This window comes from Coptis chinensis, chromosome 7 (genome assembly GCF_015680905.1).
Source record: "Coptis chinensis isolate HL-2020 chromosome 7, ASM1568090v1, whole genome shotgun sequence".
NCBI lineage: Eukaryota > Viridiplantae > Streptophyta > Magnoliopsida > Ranunculales > Ranunculaceae > Coptis > Coptis chinensis.
The window spans coordinates 93,891,225-93,912,065 of record NC_141462.1 but is presented as its reverse complement, the minus strand read 5'-3'; the positions used below and the strand labels follow the sequence as shown (position 1 = coordinate 93,912,065).

Below are 20,841 nucleotides of genomic sequence, written 5' to 3'. Positions count from 1 at the left end.
CAGTGACATACGTTGTCCAAGTCCCTCCATCGAAATAACAAGTAGAAAATTCTCTGCGTGTTCAGACTGCAAGCATCTAATGACTGATTTTTGAGGAGCAGATAACTCATACTCCCTCTCAATACCAGCAACAATTTTACCGTAGAATGATTCTGCCAAAATCTTTTGTGGTTTTGAGGGGACGGTAACATTCACATCCAGAGAATTGAGGTCAAAATCGGGTAGACATATACTCAATGCACTGCTAGCAACATCAAGAATCTCATCCAAAGGCACTGGGGCACAACTCCTAAGAATGTGATTCTAAATCTCAGAAATTTAAAAATGGGAGGCCACAAAAGCAAAAGTAGAGATATCAGTGGCACAATAAATACCTAACCCACCAAGACGTAATGAGAGTGTCGATAAACGCCACTAGCCTGTAAATCATTGAAGCCAGGACCATCAGAAACCACAATAGCCTGGAGAACACTGTGGAGATGCTGATCAAAAGTCCTAGCTGCCTCTCTGAAAAGAAATGGTGGACAAGTGCAAATCGCAAAGACCAACTTGGAGAGCCCAACGCACACAAGCTCGTAAGAGCACTAACTCACGTTGTGGATCTTCCAATACAGCTAAATGGTCCATCAAAGTCATAACATTTTCAGCACGTTGCGAGCAAGGCCCACGACAAAGGATGAATCAGTGTTGACCGCATCTCCAAGCAACTTGACTCTCTACTGAGGACGGGACAAATATGAAGGAAAAAGACCGGGAGTGGAGCGACGTGTATCCAGTGATGGACAAAATATCTTAGTCTTTTGTTTTTGTTTTTTTTTAATTGATTGACAAGCCTCTTTTAAATGAGACTAGTATTTCCCCGTGTCGTACGACACATGCGTAAAAAGCCTGACCCAAGTCCACCGACTTAAAAAACCCAGACCAAATGGTTGAAGTGTCCAATCACAAAGTGTTTAGGGGCTTGCATGTTGCAACAACCCAAATGGTGTAAAGAGGACAGACGTAAAAAGCCCAGCCGAAATGGTTAGAGTGTCAACTACATGCAGCCTTTGTTGACCATTACTTTATTGGTGTGACTTAAAGAAAAAGAGACGATCCTATGGGCCAGTTTAAGTTTATTAATCAACATACCACCAAAAAGTCCTAGATTCTGCCATGTCACAAGGAGAACTTGAATAGCTGTTTGAGCTTTTGGATGGGAGGCCCTACGGGCCCAATACTTCTCTAATTTGTTATATAGATCAATAACTCTTTGATGATGGCATGGTTCGAGCTCCAGACCTCTGATATCATCACCCAAAGCTTTTACTAATTTTGCTAGTTGGCACCTGCCTTCATTCTCTTGCTTTTAACTAATTACCCTACCCCCAAAACAATATTGTAAGACAGATGGATTAAGGGGTGGGTGCTATGATTCTATCATAGATAACTTAGAATGAAGTTGCCATTATATAGTGGCCAAATGGTAACTATACATCAAACAGAGCCTAAATTTTACCTTCAAGGCAAACAAAATTACAGACAACATCTAAGAATTCTGGCAGTTTCGATCATAAATTCATGTGATAAATTTGACTTTTTAGTGTATGAAATTTAGTTGCCATAAAGTCGGAGATGTAGGAGGGTTTTTTTTTTATTGTTCTCTTCACATGTTGGTAAATTGGTATTGGCCGGTCATTATTGTTGTGCATGGGACTATATGGGAGACTGCTTTTGGTAAAACCAGGACTAAACACTGAAGATTTATCCTTCACGTAGCCAATATCAAAATCAAACGTTGGATGCATGCTATGACATGCATTGTTGATCTGTCGAATTAATGCACGTGACCAAAATTTCAAAATCAAGGAAAAAACAAAATAAATCTGTCTAAAAAAATAGTGTAAATACTTTGAGGGTCCAACTATCCGAGCATCATGCATGTATTACTGAATTTGGTGGAAATGTTTCTCGTGACATCTCAAATTATTTATGGATCACAATTTTGTGAATTATTAGTCGATAAAACGAGATTCGACCCTTACTCATCCGAAGACAAGTAAAGACGCGTCGTCTAGCGATGGATGCGTGCTCACGATGTTTTTCTTTCTGTTAATTTTACAACGAGTTAAAGGATATTATGATCGTGATAATAGTTATACAGACATTTCAATTTGTCTACATACCATTTTTTCCTAGTAATTATCAGATTATTTATAAATATCTTTCATCTTTTTATTTGTTGATAATTATAGGTCGATCTCCATGAGTTGCTATCAAAAAGTCACGTGAGTTGCACTTTACGAAAGTACATTCACATGCAAATGTGTCAAATGGAACAAAATTAATGAAACTATAAAGTTGGAGAGAGATAAGATCATCATACGATAAACAACAAAGACAATAAGTTTGGTTGGGTACAATCCATCGTGGCTCCATGAAATGATCAAATATGAAAGTACTATGAAATTTGGGAGACTGCGATCGCCGATAATCCTTACAGATTGGTCAAGGAAAATAGGCTGGTGGGCCTTGATGAACCCTAAGGTGGGCTGGAGGTCCGTGTAAACACCAGGTTTTATTGTTAAAAGGATTCTTCGTTCTAGTTTCTAGTTGTATAATCATAACGATTTTTCTAGTGGTGCTCTGTGGACTATTGCACCATACGTCTATACCCTACATATTTGACCCAAAGAAATATATTTGGAAAGGGATTCTCAAGGTGTTCAATGAGATAAGGGGAGGTTTGTGTTTGGGCAATGGTCTTTCCATTTCTATTCTAAAAGATCATTGGTTACTCTGCAATGGCAAGCGTACTACTCTGGCAGAACACAGTCATGACTTAAAATAGATTTTGAAGTCATTCTAAAATAAGGGATTCATGGGAGTGGTTTGAGGGACATACTTAAAATAGATTTTGAAGTCATTCTAAAATTAGGGATTTATAGGAGGGGTTCTAGGACATATTTTATCTTGAAACGTAAACAAACTCAAAATCGACATTTATAAGTTTCAGATTTGGCTAATATTATTTTGTAGATACGATTTCCTAACTATTCTGAACATTGTCACAAATAATCAAAAATATCAAAATTTTCTAAATTTGTCAAATATAGTATCAAAAATAGTGAAAATGAACGGTCTATAATTAGCCAAATTTTATAAATTGTTAATTACATTTGGCAAGTTTGGAATTTTTTTTATTTATTTTTATTATTTGTAACAATGTTTAAAATAGTTAGGAGATCATATGTACAAAAAATTAGCCTAATCCGAAATTTATAAATGCCCTACCGATTTTGAGTTTGTTTACGTAAGTGTCAAGATAAAATATGTCTCTAGAACCCCTCTCCTAAAATAAAGCCATTTCATTTATCATCAAAAGATTATTACAATAACCCATACAACTGATACAAGTATAAGAACATTTCAATTTACAAGTATATATACTTGTACCTACCAAAACCATAACACAAAATTGCAAGTATTTCAATTACTAGTATACTTCGTTGCAGTGGGGTCGTGAGCAAAGAGTGATGGAGAGAGAGAAAGAGGGAAAATGGCGGAGAGTGAAGGAGGGAGAGAGAGAGGGAAGGGGAGAGATTGAGGAGACAGAAACCTACCAAACTCCATTTTGGATCACGTACACCACTCCTCTCGCTAAAACGTTGGCTCACTTGATAAGAACAGAGTAACTCAAACTTATTCAAAGAAGACATCCCTTCTTCCTGATGTTTTACTCGTCTTCAACAGTCGCCTTTGTCAGTGATGCTCTAATGGTTTTGGGTTTCTTCTAAATTTTCTGAAGCTCATATTTTCTCGAAACTCCACTCCGTTTCCAGAGTACTTATTTGAGTTATTTCCAAAACAATGGTTCTACTCGGACTCCACATTAATTACAAATAACTTACCTATGTGGGCTTTGGGTTCAGGTCCGGCCCATTCAGTATATGTTGGTGATTGGGCTTCCGACCCACAGTAACTTGGAGAAAGTGAGTGGCTTGAACGTTGAACATCGAATGTCGGAACGCCAGTTTAGGCAGGGCGGCAGGCACCTAGACAACACTTACCTCTTATTCATCTGAGTGATAAACAGCTCTACTCCAATTAGTAAAAGCTTACACTCTTTGATATATAAAGTAAAGTAGGAATGATCCAAAAGTAACACAAATGAGAGCTGCAGATAACCCAACCAAAACGTATAAATGCCCACGGATCCATGAACACTAGCTCAACCTTGGGCAGTTCTACTACAGTATTTGGCAGAAACAAAACCAATGCCTTACGAAAGTGACCACAAAATAATAAAAGAAATATTGAAGGTAAAACATAAACTAAGCAGAACGCATTGTGATATACTTTTTCCAAAGTGAAAAATCCAAGAATGAAGAATGTTCCCAAATGTCACTTTCTTTGCTCTCAGAGATGATGAAGGCACTAGCTAACTGATCACCTAATGAAGTTTTTCAGATTTCTATGCTTCAAGAGATATACATTTTATTACAAACTTCTCACATCCTAGACTTGGAGCCTTTCCAAAATCCCATGTGCTGGCATTCAAGAAATGCAGGGACTCTGCCATGTGGATATGTGGTGATCTATGAGAAGCTTAAGATATTTGTTCTTTTTAGCAAGCTCCTGTTCACCAGAAGTAATAATGCAGTCAAGTAGCAAAAATAAGGTTAATGCAGCCTCTACTACATGATAATCCTACAAACGACCGCACACAATACAGAGGGGCCATAATGATCTTCACATACAGATACCACAAGAACTTTAAAACATGTTATACAAGTTGCACTAAATATAATTAGAAGTTGTTGAGAGAAACCAAATAAGATGGAAGTGATGGTAAACATGTAGAGGCACCCTATGCTGTACAGCTATAGGGAATCGCAGATTGAACAATTAAAAGTCTCAAACTGAAAAGGCTCTAGAGAAACAGCAATGAGATGCATAAGTAATGAACATCAAAGTATAACAGAAACCTAGTCGGTCATTCCAATCAATGTTCTAAAAGCGTGTAATTAAGTAGTCGGGCGGTGGGGTAACGTAGGCCTTCTAGGGAGCACCTTAGGCGGGAGAGGCGCTAGGCGGTTTTTTCCTAATATAAACATATTGTATATAGTCACATACACCCACACTATAAGAAAAGAAGAAATCAAGCTTTACATCTCAAAAATGCATGACTGATCAACTGCACACGTACCATAATAAAAATAATAATTAACAAACAAAAATTCTTTAAAAAAAGGCATAATAGTTGAAGAAAAGGGCAAGTGAATAGCTCAACTTGAGCTGGGAGACAGTGAGAGAGGACTGAAGAATACGATCTATTTTGAAAGGGTCGAAATGACACACACACCCCTTTAATCTTTTAACCCCTTGTAGTTATTTTTTTTTTTCTTTTAATTTACATTGGGCATTAGTCTTTTAAACTTGTTCAAATCTTAAGCTTTCATGGGCCTTTTCTTTTAGACATTTTCATCGTTCTTCCGGAAAAAAAAACGGAAGAGAACAATTGAGCCCACCTTGAGGCTGATTAGTCCACCTAGCCCGATTAATTGGCCCGCCTAGCCCCAACTAATCGGCCAACCATTTTTTGAACCGCAGGCCTAGGCAGGTCCGATGTGCACAGCCTAGGCCGTTTTTCGAACACTGATTCTAACAATACTGTCCAATACATGGTTCTCTTAATGACATAAGCTTCAAAAGGATTTCCAACAGAAGAGGATTTTACCAACAGAATATTAGTTTAACAAGCTACAAGATGCAAATGTACTGAAAACAGAGATTTGGACCACACGTAGCTGTTAAGTGTTACAAACAGGGTTATGAATTAACTTCCTTTTAACAGTAACCCACTGCCTCATATCTCGCCCTCAAAGCCAAGAATGACCGAAGCAATTCCAAGGAAACCACTGCCTTAGATTGCAGATATTCATTTAGGTGCACACGCTTCCATGACGAAGGAGGGTGATGAGTATCCTAATACAGAAACAAAAGAACAATCTCCAATATGGATAAAGTATACAGGGCCTATACAACACAGATGATCCCCACCCTAAGAAAATCAGCTCAACCAACGAAAAATTTGTTGTATCTCAACCCTAAACACGCAAGTACACATCAGAAAATAACCAGCTGCATGCTTTGATGGTTAGGACCACCTTCTTGGATTGTAAACTCGAAGTGAGTTGTTCTTTGAGTGGTGATCCAAGTAATAGAGTATTTGGTTCTGTTTGCGGAAATGGATTGCAAGACTTGCAACATACTATAAAATCTAAATTTAGTTGATTAGGCCCATACAAACTCCAATGAGTTGATACAAATCCACGAATATTATCTTGAGGAAACATATATGATGGTCGGGTCCGATCGGTTAGGTGAAACTACTAACCCTATGTCTGGAGAACCTATGCCTCTAGTATTCAACTCGCACTCTGATTCTACAGCATCCAGGAGAAGTTTGTAAGACTCCTAATGACAAAAATTTTTGCTTGTCAGAACTCACAACCTCCTTTTATGCAGTCATGTTTAAAATCCCTAAACAACCTGCTTTCAACTACACTGTTTGTAAGACTCCTTTGGCCCAAACCTTTGTCACCAGGTCAAGGGGTCAACCTTCTCAAATGCAGTCATACTAAACATCCCTAACAACATGCTTTGAGATGCCTTGTTTGTAAGACTCCTTTGGCGCAACCATTGGAGGTCAAGGGGATGGAGTTTCAGACAAGAGGATGAAACAACACTCACTCTTCAGGCCATTCCGGAAGTAAAGAGTTTCTGAATGCTTACATCAAAATCTAGCAAGATTATGTATGTAACCACCCAATACTCCTCAAAAGCCCAAGCTATCAAGGAGAGGAAAGCTAATTACTTAACCAAGATCCTTAGATACGACCAGGCTCCAAAATCGGTGTTCTCGTCGGCCACTCTATCAACACTGACCGATGGTAGCCTTTTCCTCTTTGGGAATTTCAATCACCTATCCATACACAATGTTATACTTGAATTTGAGATAAAGAATATTCATTGATAAAATTAGGTTATTGGTACATTGATCTCACTGGTTTATATAGAGATTACAAATACCAATATATAGAAACTAAATCCTTGATTGGTGCTAACCAAATCAAATCAACTAAGATCATAATAACATCTTCCTATATAAATCATGATCATGAAGATATTCTAGATATACTGATCTTATGCACCTCAGTAGTTATATTCCAACAGTTATAATACCATGTGCCTACAAAATACCAAGGCACTTTAATCCAGCTACTAGGATTCACCTCCCATAGTTTGAACTTTCAAACCTTGGATATTAGGAGCACATACACTAGCAATATAAAGCAGATATTTACAGTATAAGACGAGATATCCCACTACAAACAAAAAGCTAAAAACCAAAACAACAAACAGACACAAGAACTAACAAAAACATAGTGACAAATTCAGCTTCTCGAGCCTTTTAGTCCCAAAGAAAATGCAAAAACCTAAAAGGTATCTCCTTGAACTCCCTCTACAGAGTACAACTAACACCAAAGGAAAAACAATCCTTTGAATTGAAGAATCAAATGTGCATCAATCCTTTCCAACCAATGCCCTAAAATCTTCTCCATGTGCACCTAAGACATGTGTGTCCTTTAATGTTTGAATGTGTACCGTTAGATATGAGATAATAGTTCAGATACCTATATCTAGCTTCCTAATATTTGTGTGATGTGTTTTTCCTTCATGATTTCCTTTTTAAGTGCAAGTCATGCTAAAATTTATTTTATAGGAAAGCTGTTTTGACATGGCCTTACAGTGCTAATCCAACATATGAAGCTTGATTTTCAACATTTTTTACAAGACATCATGCTTTCATAGAAATGGTGGTTTCGCTACAACCCCTATATTTGCATTTTATATGTGATTTAGAATGACAACACTTACATTTATGGTCATTCCTATCCGAGCATGCAAATGTTCCTTGTGCTTCCTGGTCCAGTCGCCGTGTCTATTTCAAAACCTATCATGTGGTCAAAAATTGTTAAGAGCAGCTAAATAACTTTGTTTTACCCTTTGAGTGGCGGGGCACTTAACAGTTTAGTATGGTACTGTATCATCGCCCATACACTATGTGCTGGTAAGTGGTAAACAATCTTTTCCTATAATTTCACCTAGGGAACGTGCCCCACCTAGCCACCATGTGGTTCCGCCCTGCTTCCATGACAAAGGAGGGTGATGATACGGCCTATACAGTTTCTCTAGGTCCTACTAGAGAAACAAAATAACAATCTCCACTAGGGGTAATGTATCCACGGCCTATACAGCACACTGCACATACGACCCCAACCCTAAAAACATGGGCCTAATCAATTGCAAAATTGTTGCTTCCCAACCCTAAGCTCTATATTACAAAGAAAATAATCAGATGCATGCCTTGATAGCTAAGTATTACTTTCGACAACCTTTGGTTGCATTAAAGAAAAACATGAAAGACCTTCCTAATCCGGACCTTCCAAAACCCAACTTAATACTAATAAATAGAAAATACTAAAATACCCTGTGTCTCTAACATCTACCCTCAAACTCAAAACGGGAAACATTTGGAGTTTGCCTAAAAAAACTGCTACTTCCACAGCCATCGATCACAAAGTTATGGTATTGTCAACGCAATTGCAAAGCAACGTCCCAATCAGCTTCTTCAGCAGAGAATGTTGGAAGAGCTGAGGAAACGGAACCAGCTAATGGATCCTAAGGTGCTGAGAAGCATAAACAGAAGTTTCTGCCATTGAACAATTTTAGACGCGAACTTTTCAGTGACCACTTCTCTCATTTATGTATATATAGCAACTCTGCCAAAAACAATTTACTGTTTACTGGAAGAAAGCTATGTCTGAACAGCCTAAACACTCAAACTAGAATGAAGATGGTTGTCATTGTGTGACTTGATTTGAATCACATGTCTTCAGCTGAAAGTTCACTAATAACTGTGTCAACTATCAAGATTGGGAAGGAGATTGTGAAGGGAGGATGAAACCCTGAGGTAACTCAAACTCATCCCCAAGAGTGATCAGAGTATTAAATAAGCTTTGGTTATCTCTGTACTTTGTGTATATATCAAAAACAAAAAGTCAAGTAAGCTCCATGAATGCTAACTGATCCCAGATTCTAGTCATACCAGAAATAAAACTCATGTACACTCATCTCCCTGTTGTGCAGCTCTAACGTCAGATTCCAACTGATGCTGTTTCACATAGTTGCAGGGGCGGATCAATTCAGGGACCAGGGCACAGTTGCACAGTCTAAAATCACACTGAATATTCAAATACAGAAACTCCAGTCTAAAATCACATTGAATATGAAAGTATATGAAAATAAAGATTTGTAGTGTACGTGGATGATTTAAAACTCTACGTAAAGCATGATGGTCTCACGTGTGTTGTAACTTGTAAAGAATTTTGAAAATCAAGCTTCACATGTCAGATTGGCACCCGAAGACCATGTCAAAACAGTAAAAACAAATTTAGGATAACTTTTAAAAAGGAACTCATGAAAATAAGCACGTCATGCAAATATTAGGAAGCCAAATATAGGTATCTGAACTATTATTTTGTATACGACACAACAAAAATTCGAGTCGGGCGCGACCTTAAGCCCCTCGGGAGATGTCCCTTAGAACTCTAACACTACTCATAAATGACCTACTTAATATTCACTTACGGAGCCAGAGAATGAGGAACATTAGAGACATCAGCTAGTCCATCCCTCTTCAGATGAGCTAGTACTCTTTCCCTATTAAAATACAAGGCATCAGCTGTAACATTAAGATGGTATCAGCAAGTCCTTCCCTATTAAAATGCATCAGGCTTTTGTGCTCTTAGAAAAATCAACACTAAGATGGTGCCTGTGTATTGTCAGTGCAGAAACCACTGCAGGTGATCCAAATTTAGCGGCAAAATATTTTTTTTCATGGGTTTCCAAATTCCAAGAAAAGCACCTAAGCTAACTGCACCATGGATAAGATGTATTATTTTATACATAAACGCTCTGGTTGAAATTCAGAAGAGCCAAAACTGCTGTGGGGATCGACTCAACTCCTGAACTGTTGACTGGGAATTGTCATCCAGTTGAAGTACACTCCTATTTGTGACAGACCTCATTTCACAACTCCGTTCTGCAAGAATCTCACTAATTTATTCAAATAAAAGCAAGCACAAATTTCGAATTACAGACCTCTGGAAAGACAAAAGAAGTCAGTCGGATACTGAAGAATATGGTTTACACTCGTGTTTAAGATTCTTGGAAGCCTAGAGTGGCATCTACTTTTAGCCGAGTCATACGGCAACAGGGTTAGCACTGAAGTTATATTCCATGCTGTGTTGCATGGGTACGGGTACGAGTGTCCGGTTTGGACACGGGTACGGCGATTTGGACACGGCGAGGTCTGAAAATCAAGACATGGGGACACGGCTAATATTTTAATTTAATATTATATTTTATTAAAAGATAAATTATTTTAAATAGAAAAAATATATATAGATTTTGATAAAGCCCATTTGCCATTTAAAACAAGTTTAGATTTTGAATATAACCATTCCAAAAAAGCCCAAGCCCACATTGCTTAAAAGCCCCATTTAATCTTATCTATGGAAGAAAGAAAGAAAATAGCCCAAGCCCACGTCACTTATTAAAGCCCACATCTTCTTAATTGTGTTAAACAAACCCTAGATCTGAGTTACAAACCCTAGATCTGAGTTGTAGCCGCCGCCATGGAAGAAGATGGTGCACAGCCGACAACATCAGGTCAGTCTACTCCATTTCTCGCTCTCTTCCTTCTTTCTTAATCTTCCTTCTTTCTTAATCTTTTTTATTTTTTTCTTTGAAAGAGTATAGATTCAAATGGCGAATCTGTGTCGTGTCGGTGTCGGACGACACGACACGGGACACGCCGGAATAATAGGCGTACCCATGCAACACAGATTCCATGTCATTCCCCTATTAATTAGTCAGAAACCGATGATAACATCGTCAATTCGTCATTGGACAAGCCTTTGGTATTCAAGCCAACAAAAAACCTCTGAAACATCAAAAAGACCAACTGGAGGTTGCTATGTCCTTAGAAGAGCTGCGTACGCTGTGTAGTCAACCATTACTTTGAGCAAAGTGACCAAATGTTTTACAGCTTTCTTTGAGAAAATCAGATCCTTGCTTCAGTATCAGAGGAAGTGAGAACCAACATTACATGGACTGACACTGTATCACATTGATTTTATCTTCTAACAGAACCAAACTTCTCATCTCATCCACTGGCAGGTAATACAAGTAAATAATGATACTACCTAGTGAGAGCAGCCAGTGCCAATAATAGACAAATAAGAACCCCCCATTTTACTTGGACCAGCACCTTGGAGATTATTCTATACCTAGGTGTGACCCCGAGGAGGCTCTCAAAGACCCCATTCAGATATAAAATGAGGTGTTAGGTGCAGAGAACACATCTTTTGTACCAATAGAAACCACAGTTTGGGCCTTGTGAAGTGCCCTTGTAAAGCCACCAATCAGCACACCTATCCCTCAGTTTTCTTGCATCTTCAAGTTAAGGGCTAAATTTTTGTGGATATAATCATCAAATTATTGAGATCAACCTTAAGAAAAAGAATCAGCGGGTTGAATGTGTCTAAGCTGGCTGATTTGTGCGAGGATGGTCTTCATAAGGAGGAGATCATCCTCACAGAACCTCAGCCATTAACTCCATTTTTTTATTTTTTAAGAGGTGAATGTTCCTCATTTTATATTTTATATTTTTGATCAGTAAAGTAAACGTTCATCATATACATAGCAATATAGTGGATAATTACAATGTAAGATGAGATATCCTACTACAACGAAAAAACTAAGAGCCAAAACAACAACCAAGTACAAGAAACAACAACCAGGTAAGCTTCTCCGGCGATAGCTGTCGAAGAAAATCCAAAAAACCTAAAAGTTGTATCCTTGAACTCCCTCTACAGCTTACACCAAAGGAAAGCAATTCTATTCTTTGATGTGAAGAATCAACTGTGTAACGTCAAGGTATCTAATTTCCCCGGTTCCTTTCCAACCCTATGCCTCAAACTCTTCTCAATGTGCACCTAACATATGTGTGGCATTTAATGTCTGAGTGTGTGTGTGACAAAGCAGATATGAGGTAATAGTTCAACATACTAATATCTAGCTTCCTACAGATCGCTGACATCTTCTTCCTTCATCATTTCCTTCTTAATGTAAGTCATGCTAAAGTTCTTCTATAGGGAAAGTGCTTTAAGAGGGCCTTAAAGTGCTAATCCGACATATGAAGCTTGACTTTCGACATTCTTTACAACACGAGTAAGACCATCACCTTTACATAGAGTTTAAATCATCCGCGCGAGCTACGAATCTCTATCACCTATCTATTTGCATTTTATATGTGATTTTAGACTGGAGCCTCATATTTCTGGTCATCATTTTTGGATGGGATCAGTGTACACAGGATTGTACACATGGCTCGCTGTTGAACCGACAAGATGAAGTAAGCGCTTATTTTTTATTAATGTCCCCACTCCTGACTCCCCCACCTTGGAGATGATCCTCACAAAACTTAAACTGGTTTGATTATTTCTAACCTTGTTGCAAATTAATAAAACTTTGGAGCTTAAAAAATTCAAAAATCAAGAATAACTTTTGGCAAGGTGAGAAACTTAGAACTGTCCAAACGAGTGCTCATTCCGAGCAAGAGCCAAGAGATCATAGCCACCGAAAACCACCATTGAACCTACAAGATCAAATGTGCCTTGATCTTTGGTAAAGATGATCTCCCAACCATGGATATCATCCATATGAAATTCAACTCATGTGATGATTTCTAACCATGTCAAAACCCAAAAATCATGCCTACACTGCTCCCAACCACAAGCTGGTATTACTACTCGTCAATCTTCGCTCCTTTCCTGATGCCTTTTTTATTCCATTATCTTTAAGGCAAATGTCCTTCACAAATATATGACGAGAGTCACGAGACAGATCACATGAGGCTTCACTAAAGGTCCCTATTTCCCATATATTGCACTTTCTATTCCAAGATATTGGACTTTGTGACATTCAAGTGGCAGCACTTGTGTCTACGTGTCTATGCATACGGCGACCTTAAATGGACATGGTGTTTGCACTGTGTGAACCAGAAAACAGGCTTCTCTCAAGAAGTGTGCTTGCGTTCAATGTCTAACATTTTGAAAATAACAAATCCATATACACAAACACACACATTTTGAGTACGCCATATAATTTTGACAGCCTCGGTCTTCATACTAGATCCTACAAACGCCCATATAAACGGAATATCTCAATTATCACTATCGTCGTTATCTATTTAAACCAAATGTTGCATCATATATACTAAACACTAATATATACTTCTACAAATCTACCACAAAAGCAAGCAATTAGACTTTATAAAGTGCATATATAAGTATAAGTTAGTACCGTTCTTAAACTTGTAGCCCGTTCTTCCAACACCTCAATCTCAGACTGATCCGCTTGGAATTCAGTCCCATCATTTCTGGAGCCTGCCTCATGTGGTTTTGCCTACACACACAAGGGCCCAAAATTATAATTAGCAGTTTTAAAGAATAGTACAATAGATATATTCAAAGTGGGCTTGTGTATATGTATATACCTTTACAGAATTGGGAATGGAAGTAAGGACAGATCTTAAAGAAGCAACAGCAGACTTATAACGAAGATGGGCTTCATCTAGAGCACCACCACCCATGTCAAAGTTATCATTAGAATGAGAAGAAGCAGCTATACTAGTTGTAGACCATAGTGCTGGGTTGCAAAGCTCGTCATCCATTGATGAAAGAATCTGATATGCTGCTTCGATTGTCTCTTCTAAGTGTTTTTGTCCCTCGATGGCCAGTTCTTGCGTGCTTTTGGTGGCGCACCCCATTTCTAAAGTTTGAGTTATTACGTATTTACCACTAGTGTAAAAACCTTGTTGCTCCAAAGGAACAAGTCTTCGTAGTAGAAAACGAAGTGAATGAGACTGAATCAAACTTCTTTTAGCAATTTTTTTTGCAATTCCAATCAAGTGCGCTATCCCCTTTGCAATTACCACTTTACCAAGACCGAAACTTATGCTCTTGATACCATGTTGGGAGTTTCTCCATGAGATGAAACAAAACTGAGTAGTTGAGAGAGATGGGGTATTAAAGAGACTGGAGATGAGACATAGTCGAGAGAGAGAGAGGAGTTTTTGAGGAGTGTTGTGTGAGTTTGAGTAGAGGAGGCGAAATGGGAGAGAAGAAGGCGGAGAGTGAGGACAGACAGAAACCTACCAAACAACAGTTTGGGCCACATACCCCCCACCCGGCCCAAGAATGTTCGCTCCGCTCACTTGACAAGTATATATGCTTGTACCAAAACCATAACACCAAAATGCAAGTCTCTGATCTTGCTTCACAAAAGAGCATAAAAACTTAAAAGGGTAAAAGTCAAGAATCATAATAAAACCGGCCAATTTGCAGTGACCATCCTATTCTTCAGCTCCATCTTCATTGCGATCTCCAACTCCCTCATCATGATCATATGATCACTTGAGAACTCATCACTTTTTGCTTCCTCCTCTTCTTCTTCCTCTTCTCTTTCATCTTCATCCACAATCCCACAATCATTTACTTTCTTCTTTCCTTTGCCTACAACCTTCTTGTTTTGTTGTGAAGAAAGTGAAGTTTTGTTTAGATTTCTTGGACCTATAAAGGAACAAGCATGTGAATAATTAGTGTGAACATTAAACTATGAAACTAGATCACATTTCCATGTTTTAGGTAATACCTCTCTTTCTCTTCTTGCCTTTGCTACTCTCTCCTTCCTCTTGAACCTCAAAACACTCATAGACGTCCATCCATGTGTTATCTTCAGGGAGGCATGGATCTTCTACCTCAGTGATCCATTCATCGTCAACTTCCATGTCCAACAAACAAATAGGTTATCATCCTGCTTTACCCTTTGCAGTTGTCAAGCATCTAGTTGGAGGTTATACTTAACAAAGACAAGTGCATTAACTCTTTGGTGTTCCAAGCGGTTTCTTTTCTTAGAATGCACCTATTATAAAGATTGAAATTGGTTACAAACGAAACGAGTAAGATGTGTATGATTATATGAAGTAGGAGACGTCGTCAAGTGCTTACATGATCAAAAGTGCTCCAGTTCTTTTCACAACCTGTGGAACTACGGGTTAAGCTCAAAACTCGAATTGCTAATTGTTGAAGCACTGAGGAAGCTGATCCATAAGTCCACAAGTCTTTGACTCATCAAAAGAATCTTTGACAGAACAGCATCAATCAAAACTCACTTTCAAATTTATTCCCAGTGACAATTGAGACCAAAAATATATGTAGAGCTCTTTTAGCAACGACTCCAATGATGAATTCTCAACAGTTGAGCAATTTGTGCACTTTGCTTTCATCTGCATGCTTTATCATCCTTTACTTGAAGACTATCGGAACATCGTTGACTTCATATAAGCTTTGTACCATCAGGCCATAGGTAAGTACTCAATTGCTTTAAACTTTCATCGTTGATACTTCCAGCTGAAAGGCTTTTTCTCAGAATTTGGAGAAAGGGTTACCAAAGTGGCCCAATTTGATATCATTCCACATCTTGAAGTACATATCTCAAGTCTGGTACATAACCCATAGCCTTCATCTTTTCCCTCAATTCTGCTAATTTCGCATTTATTTCTTCTCTTTGTGGATGTCGCTGGTCCCCTGAGAAAAACTTATGGGCTGCGCCTCTCACAGATATCCAACTAAATCCTGGTTCTTTCTTCACACCTCTGTCTCTCATTACATTTCTTAAACTTAACCCATCTTTTACACTACCCTTCTCTATGTAAGTGTTGGACAGAAGCACGTATGTTGCAGAATATTGAGGGCTAACTGAAAGGATTTTCTTAGCAGCTATCTCTCCCAACTCAATGTTTCCATGCACCCTACAGGCAGCCAACAAGGTTTGCCAGATCATATCCGTAGGTTCTATTGGCATATTGTTGATGAACTCCATTGCATCATTGAGACGTCCCACACGACCCAAGAGATCTACAACACAAGCATAATGTACCATCTCTGGCACCAGGCCATATCTTGCTTCCATTGATTGAAAATGATGGAGGCCGTCTTCCACCGTACCTCCATGACTACAAGCAAACAATATGCATAACAGTGTGACAGCATTGGGCTTGGTACCTGATTCTTCCATATTTCTAAAGACTTGAAGTGCTTTGCTCGTAAAACCATGTAGAGCATAGCCCGATAATATTGCAGTCCATGAAACAACATCAGGACCAACGACCTCCTTAAATGCTTTTTCAGCCTCAATTATACTAGCACACTTAGCATACATGTCAATCAAAGCACTCTCAATGCACTTAAATTTTTTCAATCCTGCCCTATAGAGAAGGCCATGAATTTGTCGACCATAATCAAGCAAACAAAGGCTACCACACACGGCAAGTACACTGCCAAAGGTGAACTGATTGGGTGTAATTCCCTCCTTCCTCATCTGTGAGAAAAGGCCAAGAGCTTTCTCCCCCATGGAAGACGTCGCATAAGCGGTGATCATGGTAGTCCAGGAAATAACATCCCTCTCTTCCATCCTCTCAAAGACCTTCATTGCATCTTCAAGGGACCCACATTTGAAATAAGAGTGTGCAATCACATTGTTGACGCTAGAAACTTGCAAATCATATCCAGACTTCACTACCACTGCATGAACTTCTTTCGTGAAATGCAAACACTTCAATTCTCCAAGCGCACTAAACACGCTACCATATGTAAAAAAGTCAAACTTTACATTATTCATACACATAGAACTAAATAGCTCCAAGGCCTCTTCGCTACGATTTTCCTGTGAGTACCCAGATATCATAGCATTCCATGGCAGATTCAGTTTACAATCTGCATAATTCCTATCAAAAACTGTTCTAGCATCATCCAAGTACCCACATTTCGAGTACATATTAATAAGTGCAGTTCCGACTTGAATGTTAGACTCCAAACCCAATTCATTTACATAATTGTGCACTTTCCTGCCCTTATCAATGTCACCTAAATTTGCAACTGACTTCAAAATACTAGCAAAGGTTGTCACATTCGGGGTGCAGCCTTCATTTTTCATTTTAATATACTGATCGTACGCTTCCAAGTGAAGGACATTCGACGCAAATCCCGAAATCATAGCATTCCAAGAAACTTGATTATGCTCACTCATATTGTTAAACACCCGAACAGAATCTTCAACTTCTCCACATTTTGCATACATATTTAGTAGAGAAGTAGTCACAACAACCTGAGCTGTTAAACCTCCCTTAACAATTTGGGCATGCACCATTTTACCCAACTCAACAGAACTCAATCCAATACAAGCTTGGACTAAAGCAGAATAAGCAAACTTGTCAGGCTGAATTCCAAAACTTTGCATCTTACAAAAGTATCTAAACCCATCAAGAAACAGCCCATTTTCAGTCGACCCAACAATCATAACTGTCCAAGAGAACACATTTCTCTGCGGCATTTGATCAAACACTCGCCTCCCCAACTCGAATTCTGAACACTTTACGTACATATGAATCACATGATTAAACAAAACAACTCTTTTAACATCATCATCATCAATATCACATTTTAAACAAACACCATGAACTGTTTTTCCTTTTTAATCAACCCCTTTTTTGCGCAATCGCGTAAAAGGTCAATTATAGGTTGCACTTCAAACTGTCTTTCAGTCTCATTGTATGTAAATTTCTGGGTATTTGAAATTCTAACCTGTAAGAGAAAAATAAAAATAAAAAATGTTATATTTCGATAAATTTAAGAACATACATGAACAAAAAAAATATAAGTTACTCATTTTGCTTACATTGTGAGTTGAAGTCAATTTTGGTGATGGGTTCTGAAGAGAGGAATTAAGGATGGGTATAAAAGGGTAAGAAATAGCCATGGGAAAAAAATTGCAGCTCCCTCGCTGTCTCTCTTTGCCACTTCACGCAAGAAATGAAGAGAAAACGCGGTAAAATATTCAAGGGAACATTTATTTTGTCGCTTTGTAACGGTAATAACGTTTCCAAAATTCCGTGGAAGAGCTGGAAATGCCGTGAAATATTACAATGGAGGTCTGGACTTGGAGGATGTTTTATGCCCTTTATCTTCAAATTGTATCGAAACCATGGACCAAAATATCGCTGATATATCCGATATATATCAGTATTTTGGTATACCGATATCGATATTTCTGATATATATATTCACCGAATATAGAACTCTTTTTTCTCGATATATATCGGAATTTATAATATAAAACTTTATATCGCTGAGATAATCGATATATCCGATATTTACAATATATATCGTTTGATTTTTTGACTATTTTTTAATATAAATCCGATATTTCTGATATATTTATGATATTTCCGATATTTCTAATAGTTTGGACTGGTCACAAAAAAATGGATATATCCGATATATATCGATTTTTGGGTACATCGATATATTAACCGATATCGATATTTTGGTCCTTGATCGAAACAACAAAATGTTGAAATATGAGGTACTAGAATATAATTGCATAGCAGTTGGGACTAGGGAGTGAGTTGAGAGAGAGAAAGTTTTGAGTTTGGGCAAAGAGAAGAGAGATTGCATAAAACTGATAGAAGCGAGATAGTCAGACGAACATGTGGTCAAGTGACATTTTGATTAAAACCATAGTTAAGATTTCAATAATTCTAATTCTAGGGAGACAGGCTTTTTGGCCCCTTTTTTTTAGTGACATGTTGATCCACGTGTACTGACTAGATGAGCGATTAGGATCCCCTACTTAGATGAGAAATTAGGGTCTCCCCCTAAACACATGGTCAACTTGGTTTGACTGTTAACTTTCAAGTCAAACAATTGAAAATTACACAAATGCCCTCATTGTTTTCAAAAAGAAAATGTTCAATTTTAATTAGGTGGGGGCATTTATGTCATTTTCGGTTGTTTGACTTGAAAGTTAACGGCCAAACCAAGTTACTATGTTGGGGGAGACTCTAATTTCCATTCTAATGGGGAATCTTAATTGGCTCAAAATGGGGTAACACTAGTTCACCTATAAAAATTAACCCGGATTGGTAAACAAACCAAAAAGAAAACTTCTTCTCACTAAAATCTAACCTACTATTGGGAGTTTGGGACTCACCGTTTGGATAACATTAGTTTGTATTGCAATACACAATGACACATATTTCTATGTAAATCAATGGTTACCATTAGTAGATTGGTTAAGTAGGTCAAATTAATAGATCAATGCATCATTACTGCTAAAATCCCTTATCCCTCTCATCATCCCATGTCTCACATCACCCTCTCTTCTTCCCCATACTCTTTCCTAAATGATTTTGGTTTTGGTATTGTTAATGTGAAGACTAAAAATTGGATGAATCAAGAAAATAACAAGATTAAAATCAACATACGATAAGGATTTTTGTAGTCTAATTGTCAACGGATTTCTTTTGATAAGGAATTAAAATCCATAATCTCACCTATCGGGACAAAAAGTTAACCCTACACTCCCGATGTAGTAGTGCTTCCGAAAGCTCGAAAGAGATAGGGATTCGATTTTTTTGAGGAAGAGAGACTGCACGAACGTTCTGGTTGCCTACATACCCAGTGAGGAATCCGGAATCAAGTCTTTTAAAATGTAGTTCTGGAGGCTGCAGAAGCCTCCGTATATATAGCAATCTCCTGCCTTGGCGGACAAGAAAGTGATTCTCGGAGATTGCCTTACTTCATGAATCCTAGTATGATCTTACTTCTCAAATAGGATCATTCCCCAAGATTCTATTCTATCCTTGTACAAGATCTTATCGGATTGCATTAGGGTTTCTTGCTTTCGCGGATCGAATTACTGGATCCGAGTGATCGGGATGAATTGGGTCTAGGGGTGTAATGCGGGGCGGGCCGGGTCAACTACGGGTCAAGTAGTGATGGGTCAAGGCGGGGCGGGTCTAGGGGATACAAATCCAGTGGTCCCCGACAGGGCGGAGCGGGACGGGTTGAAGTGTCATGTCTTAGTACCATCACCCGTCCTGTTGGGTCAGCTTACAGGGTGGGTTTTGGGCGGGTCATCTGGATCGGGTGGAAATTATCATTTTTACCCAATTTCACTCATAAAAAAACTTTCTAATTTTGCAAGTAATATATTTCCAATTCACAGCATAGAGAAAAAATGGAATCAATCAATAAAAAATAGTGGGGGGGAATCCTAATTGGCTCATCTAGTGGGGGGTAACACTTGTTCACCTATAAAAAATTAACCGGATTGGTAAACAAACCAAAAAGAAAACTTCTTCTCACTAAAATCTAACCTACTATTGGGAGTTTGGGACTCACCGTTTGGATAACATTAGTTTGTATTGCAATACATAATGACACATATTTCTATGTAAATCAATGGTTACCATTAGTAGATTGGTTAAGTAGGTCAAATTAATAGATCAATGCATCATTACTGCTAAAATCCCTTATCCCTCTCATCATCCCATGTCTCACATCACCCTCTCTTCTTCCCCATACTCTTTCCTAAATGATTTTGGTTTTGGTATTGTTAATGTGAAGACTAAAAATTGGATGAATCAAGAAAATAACAAGATTAAAATCAACATACGATAAGGATTTTTGTAGTCTAATTGTCAACGGATTTCTTTTGATAAGGAATTAAAATCCATAATCTCACCTATCGGGACAAAAAGTTAACCCTACACTCCCGATGTAGTAGTGCTTCCGAAAGCTCGAAAGAGATAGGGATTCGATTTTT

At 38.2% G+C, this 20,841-nt stretch overlaps 1 long non-coding RNA gene and 2 pseudogenes across 2 annotated transcripts; 1 reads left to right on the top strand and 2 right to left on the bottom strand.

Moving 5' to 3' along the window:
* The first annotated feature begins 9,228 nt into the window (after window positions 1-9,228).
* On the top strand, window positions 9,229-11,956 carry LOC147490116 (uncharacterized). The gene is made up of 2 exons (XR_015201278.1): window positions 9,229-10,779; window positions 10,863-11,956. It is a non-coding gene; the product is annotated as an uncharacterized LOC147490116 (long non-coding RNA).
* Window positions 11,957-12,888: 932 nt separating this feature from the next.
* On the bottom strand, window positions 12,889-13,942 carry LOC147490115 (mediator of RNA polymerase II transcription subunit 30 pseudogene; annotated as a pseudogene).
* A 694-nt stretch (window positions 13,943-14,636) lies between these two features.
* On the bottom strand, window positions 14,637-18,121 carry LOC147490114 (pentatricopeptide repeat-containing protein At2g27610 pseudogene; annotated as a pseudogene). The gene is made up of 4 exons (XR_015201277.1): window positions 17,911-18,121; window positions 15,183-17,816; window positions 14,827-15,096; window positions 14,637-14,744 (listed from the first exon to the last, which is right to left on the bottom strand). The product of XR_015201277.1 is annotated as a pentatricopeptide repeat-containing protein At2g27610 pseudogene (transcript).
* Window positions 18,122-20,841: the final 2,720 nt, after the last annotated feature.